The sequence below is a fragment of the Neolamprologus brichardi genome, chromosome 17, assembly GCF_056152115.1.
Source record: "Neolamprologus brichardi isolate AB-2024 chromosome 17, ASM5615211v1, whole genome shotgun sequence".
Taxonomy (NCBI): Eukaryota; Metazoa; Chordata; class Actinopteri; order Cichliformes; family Cichlidae; genus Neolamprologus; species Neolamprologus brichardi.
The window spans coordinates 26607501-26614035 of NC_142120.1; the positions used below are offsets into that span (position 1 = coordinate 26607501).

General features: G+C 37.4%; 1 protein-coding gene across 1 annotated transcript in view; it reads right to left on the minus strand.

Annotated features, from left to right (window-relative positions):
- The window catches only part of exoc2 (exocyst complex component 2), a 48397-nt gene extending 42527 nt beyond the window's left edge, over window positions 1-5870 (minus strand). Inside the window, exon 1 of the mRNA XM_006797835.3 lies at window positions 5822-5870. The gene's annotated coding sequence lies outside the window, so the exon portion shown is untranslated. The remainder of the gene's footprint in view (window positions 1-5821) is intronic.
- Between the last annotated feature and the right edge of the window lie 665 nt (window positions 5871-6535).

Genomic DNA, 6535 nt, shown 5'->3' on the forward strand with positions numbered 1-6535 from the left:
ATAATATAGATATTAAAAATACTTTTCAGGGGATATCCGGTGCCGGTACCCAAAAAAATTATTTGAAGATATGCCAATATCACTAAACGAGCCCGATATATCAGTCCATCCCAGACATTTTCATTATTTTATTATTATGAATTGAAATACAACCACTAGATAAAGGAAACCGAATAATAGCTGAATATGATGAGTTTTTAATTTAAACGATTAGCTCCATATCAGATCCCAAACATTTCTCTCCAATTTTTTTGTCTTTGGTGAAAAGGGAATCAATATACTCCCAATAGTCTTCCAGGAAATGCCCCACCCCCCCCCACCCCCCCACCCCCACCCCCCAAAAAAATATCTTAGGCTTTAGACATAACTGCCATTGATATATGGCAGAACAGTTATGTCTACCATGGGTGACCATCTATGGTATCTGACCAGGCATATGAACACATGTCATGACTACAGCGTTCATACCGCAGGTAATTAGCTACTGAGTATTTAAAGGTGATCCACATATGGCAGTGATTGGTGTGTGAATGTGTGTGTCAAAGGAAGAGTGTGATAGGTTTAGTGGGCACAAAGGGTCCCATTTAGACAGCTCATCACACTCAAAGCCCCCCCCTCAAACCATTAGAAAATCTAACAGGCTGTTCTAGTGGCTCGGTACCTCTTCCAGACACACATTCACCATTTCACGCTGTGCTCTCTAACGTAACCCAAACATCAGATTCCATCAAAGATCCCCCCCCCCCCCCCCCCCCCCCCCTCTGAATGCACAGAGCCGGCCAAACATCACCCAGCTTGAGATGACTGGCCTGATCACACAGCCTGGGTGGAGTCTGAAAAAAAACCTCCTCGGTGTTTGCTCACACCCAGGCTACTGCATACCTCTAAGGTGTAGATAGGGCCATGCAGCTCAAAGCCAGAAAGGGACCAAATGCTAACAAATGCTGGAACTACTGACCAGTCATTTTGACAATGAGTCAGCACTTCTACTGTGAGCAGCCAGTCTCAGCCCTCACGGAGACTTTTCCGTGACAGAGAAGGAGAGCAAATGATCAGATGTGTGCTTCTGGTTCACTGGCCAAGCATCATGATGTCTGCCTACAGAGTCTGTTATCTTTAGGGCTATCTGTTTATTTGTTTGTCAGTCTCAAGTGCTTTACTAAGTTATGCCTAATGAAGCGGAGTCCCCAATTTCCCATATAAAAATCCTATACTAATAAACACAAACATGAAATATAGGCCTGCAAATGCAAGACAATGTTTTCAGAGGATTAACAGGCTGGAGACAGGCGGCTCTGCCCAATGACAAGGCGAAACTGAGCAGTTTGAACCTTCATAAGCCAGGTTATAACACTGCTGCCCCAGCTTTTTCACATTTAAAAACAACACATCACCAGCGTGAGAAACATCCACTCATATACTACCAGGAGTTATACAAAGACCGCTGCTTACACTAAAGCACTTTGGTGGGCTTGTAATTAATTATTAAGGTTTACAGCATCAAGTCATTTACTATGTCTAATGCTTCACAAAGCTGCCAATATTGTGTTGAATTTACACTCTGTCTGTCTAGCACAGGGATACAGTCAAACTCATTTTTACCTCGAGGACAACAGACTGCCCCACACATTTTGATTTTAAATGGGCTAGATGAGTGAAACAGCACACCTCAGTTTTTCTACATGAAAATGTGTAAAACTACAGTAAAAGTGTATTTATAAAGAATACTTTTTAAACTGAAATCTCTGTACACAGTGAAAAACATGAACTTTTTTGCCAATTACTTGTTTATTATTTGACTACTTTGGTGTACTGTGAATGGCTGTGGGGAAGTCATTATCAGCAGGAAAAGCTGTAAAAATGATACAAATATAGTTGGAAGTCCACAAATTTACCCCCTCCATCATATTTCCCAAAGCCGTCCAGCGGGTGGGACTGGAGTCTTTGCCGGATTCTTTCCCCCAGGTCTTATGTTTGACATCCCTGGTCTAGCATATGAATATTGATATATGTCTATCACTATTTCCCTATGCTCAAGTTTTAAACCTATATTTTGTCTTATAAACAACCCAAATATTTATTTTAGTACCACAGAACAACGCTGAACAATTACTTGATTTCAAACCCAAATCATGATTAAAAACAAAATCCACTTAAGCAATTTTCAAAGAGTGCAATTTAGGGTATTTTTTCCCAAAATAGTAGCATTTCATTTAATGTAATAAATAAAATAAGTCTAATGTTTTGTCCCAAAAATGCAATATTTACTCTTTAAAACCAATTTCCTGTTTTTGACTCCTCATTCTTGTATTTGAATTTAGGGCAAATGATGTTGTGATGATTATCCATGTTTAAATTAATATATATTTCTCTATTATATTGTGAATACTGACGGAAGACTTTATTTTATAAAATCATGCAGCTAATCTAATACTACTACTAATAATAATAATAATAATAATAAGTTATATTTTTCGCCAAATCATAACTCACATTAAACGTTTTACCCCATTAGCTGGGGAGTGTATTGTCAAAAAACAAAACAAACAAACAAAACAACCCCCAAACTGACCAATTATACAAGGTAGCTAACATTTATTTTACTTTACTTTTACTACACTTGGTGACTGCTGGTACTAGTTAAAAAAAAAAAGTAAAATAAACCTCATAAAATAAACAAATCAACGAAGCAGCAATATAGTAAGCAATCTTGAGGTGAATGACGGCAGCGAGTCTGAATGACGTGATTCCAGTGTTTCATCTATGATCTGTGTTGGTGTACATGTCAGACAACTGGCATGATTTTAGGTCATTTAAATGTTCATACATTGTTGAGTGTTTGGGTTTTTTTATGATACAATTGTAACCTGTAAACAGGTTTCAGTTCACTTCTCCAATAAGAGAGCCTTTGGGATTTTATCTGCCTTCTAGAGAATAATGTTACTCACCTCTGTTGTAGTCTCATATGATGTTTAAGAAGAGTTTATATCATTTCAGTCTAAAATAAATTAAAATCTCAAAAAATCAGCATAGAGCTAATATATATTAAAGTCCAAATAAAAAGTTGCAGGCAACAAAATTGATTACCAAGCTAACAAATAATCATTGACCTATTCATTTTGTATTAAAATACGTAAAAAATTATTTTTTAAAAAAAAGAGTTGACAGAACTTATGTCATGTTTGTTTTCACGGGGGGCCAAAGCCCCATTGCCTGTCTAGATCTGACAAGGTCACAGAAACCCCAGAGTGAAGACCAGTGGCCCAGCAAGCTCTGTGTGTAGGCTGGGTAATGCCAGGTGGGGCAGAAAGCAGAAAGGGGTAAGCAAGAAGTGCCGCTACAAACAAAGTCTAGCCCAGCCCCCATCACTTGATTCACCCCGAGGTCTACGGAGCAGCGTCACTCAGGAAATTCTAAAGAGAAAAAGAAAAAAAAGAAAAAACGCAGCCCACCACATTCCACCAAAACAAACAACAGGGCCACCCAAATTTTTCAATTAGAGCCCCAGGAGGGGACAGGAAATGGATCAGTGTAGCCACCCCCCACCTTCCTCTGTCACCAATGCTGACTCTGGACTAAAGAAAGAGAAGTGATACACAGAGCTCTGTAGGCTCTAACTGTAGAATTGCTACCGTGGACCTCAACTCGAATGATCAACATCTTATTTCTATGACACGGCACCAGCCTGCTGGTGACTTGTCAATCAAATTGCTCTCATTCACTCTGTCATACAATCAATCAGTTAAACTAACACACATGGTAAAGAACTGCTTCCCTGGGATAGAGCTATTTAAAGAAAGTATGTGTAACAACATTAAAAAGCACACAAGAAAAAGGATTACAGAGGCTTAAACTGTGTTCTGTCTGAAAACACTAAACTTAATGAGTGTTTACATAATATCTGGGAGGTCTTTATGTATATTAAGTTGTATCTCACTGTTTACATATACTAGGAGTGATTGTATGTGCAGCCACAGCTTGAAATGTTGAAATGCACTTTCTTGATCTCTGACTAACACAGACTGGTTAGAATATTTAGAAAACAGAAAGAAGCAATGCTCATCATTGAGGCAGCATTATGCTAAGGATTCTTGAGGTGAATGACAAAAGTGATTCTGAACAACGTGATTTTTCACTTTGTAACTTTGTAGTGCAACAGACGAGCAGCATTAGGAATAAACACTAAACATATCGTAGGTCAGTTACATCCTGCACTGATTCAGACCCGAGTGTTGAGAATTTTCAGCACTACAGCCTTGTAGTAAAACAATGTGTTTTCCTGTTAAGGGTCAAATTGTTGCAATTGCTTAGCTGTTGAAATTCAAGATGTGCTTTCATAATACAACCACTTAAATCAGTTCATCTTACAATCCACTCAGTGAGAATTAGTGTGTTTGTGGTCTATTTCAGGAAACAAACAAAAATTCACTGATTTCACCCTCTCAAATATAAAAGCTCTAATGGGTACACAAATCAATAATAAATAATCATTAACTATACAGAAAATATTCATAAAAGCCTCACAGGTGCACTGACCTAAATCAGAACTAACAGTAGCTTCAAACACAAGAAGTGATTATCTTTGATGCGCCACATTACCATGTAATTATACCTCATAATCATCCAAGATAAGTCTGCCATTCATGCAGGGGTAATGAGGGAATATGATTCTCACATGAACTGAATGAGCATTCTGAGAGAACGTAACAATCATACCAAATTAATTCTCAAAAACAAGTCAAGTTACCTAATCTGAAATATACTAATGTTTAGTCTTATCAGTTTGTTTTCCAGTCAGTGCCTTTCTCTGTCACATGAGGTAACTGAGTGTGATCACTTTATTTCTTTTTTCTTATTTTCACTCTCCAAGTGTTTTCTTTTTTGTTCTCCAAGTACCACTAAGGTGTTTTAAGTGTAATTTCATCATACTAGCAATCACTTCTTACTACTTCAAAGGCAATTAGGAGTAATCATACCACCTGGCAATGAGTCACTATTGCAGATTTTATGTATTTATTTATAAAACAAAAACCCAAGATATTAGTTGCAAGGTGGGGTTGACGTAAGAAAGAAGGCGGTTTCTGGATGAAATCTTCATAAAGCATTTCTATATTTGCAGAGAATAGCACCCGTTGAATATAGCGCTGTGGATTACAGCATCTGGTAAATGAAGTGCCAATTTAGTGCTTTGAGCATCACACGGGTTTTCATTTTAATAATACATCTGCTTTATGAACAACCCAGCTGTTATTCAGCACTAATCGAAAAGTAAACAAAACAAAGGAGGGGGTCACAGCTAAGCAAGACAAGAAGATGATTTTTATAGCTATTAACGTAGTATCGCCTTCCCGAATTTACCAGAAGTCAATGATTACTAGTAAGAAGTTTCCTCACTACGTGTATCGCTACATACACAACGCAACACCAAATTTACTTTAATAAGACAGAAATTTTAACAGAGTTTGGCACAGCTAATCGTAATGTCGCTAACACTGCAGAATGACACAAATAAGCCATTTTCCAGTTATTTTCTTTCGTCAGACACGTTAAAGCCAACTGCTGCAATAATTAAATAGCTCTTTCGTTTTGTTACAGAAAAGAATACAAGCTTTACTGAGAAATTTGACAGCTGCAGTTAGCTTATGCTAGCGTTTGCCATTAACCGGATTTGTTATGCTAGAATGATGTTGGAGTTAGAGGCTGTCATTCTCGTTCTTCGTGACCATAAAAAGGGCTTAGATTTCAAAAGGAAATGGCATAATTATAGCGAGCTATTTGGGGTAGAAAAAGTAGAAGATATAAAGGGAAAGATTTAACTTACAGTCGCTTGCCTTCTGCGGTGTTTCCTGTATCATTTAACTATTTCCGGTCTTCCGTTTTTCATGCAGCCTTCAAAATAAAACGAATCACTTTGTAAATGCACATTTATATTTTTGACTATAAATGTGTTTAACTCAGCGATCTCCATAACTTCAAACAAGCTTCTGTAACATAGTAAGTTTAATGTTTTGTTTTATACACTTCAGGCCTTTTAAATGTTAAAATTAAATGAATAAATAAATAAAGTTCTTTGGTACTAGTTATTTTGAATTTCTGTACAGCACTTTGGTCAACGTTGCTGTTGTAATTAAATGTGCTATATAAATAAAATCGATAAACGAACCGATAAACGATAAATGTAAGAAAACAGCGTGATCATTTATTAAAATCTTTATAAAAGCCACTTTAGTCTCTCAGGAGATATCCTAATTACCTGTGAAAACTTAAGGCAGTTATATTACATGCACACACACGCACACATACACAAAATTTTGCTGACCAAGGTTTTAATGTAATCATGTATCCAGGGTGGATCTAAGTCTCCATGCAGCAATAAAACCAGCCTGCTCTTCTGAAGTGTTGGTTGTCCATTGTGTGAGAATTTTGAAGCCCATTGGGAGCTTTGCTCCTTTCCTCATCTCTCTTTTCACGGTGCATCATTGAGGTATTTCCACTTGTTCTGGGAAAGGCGCAGCATCATTAGAAATGCAACAGA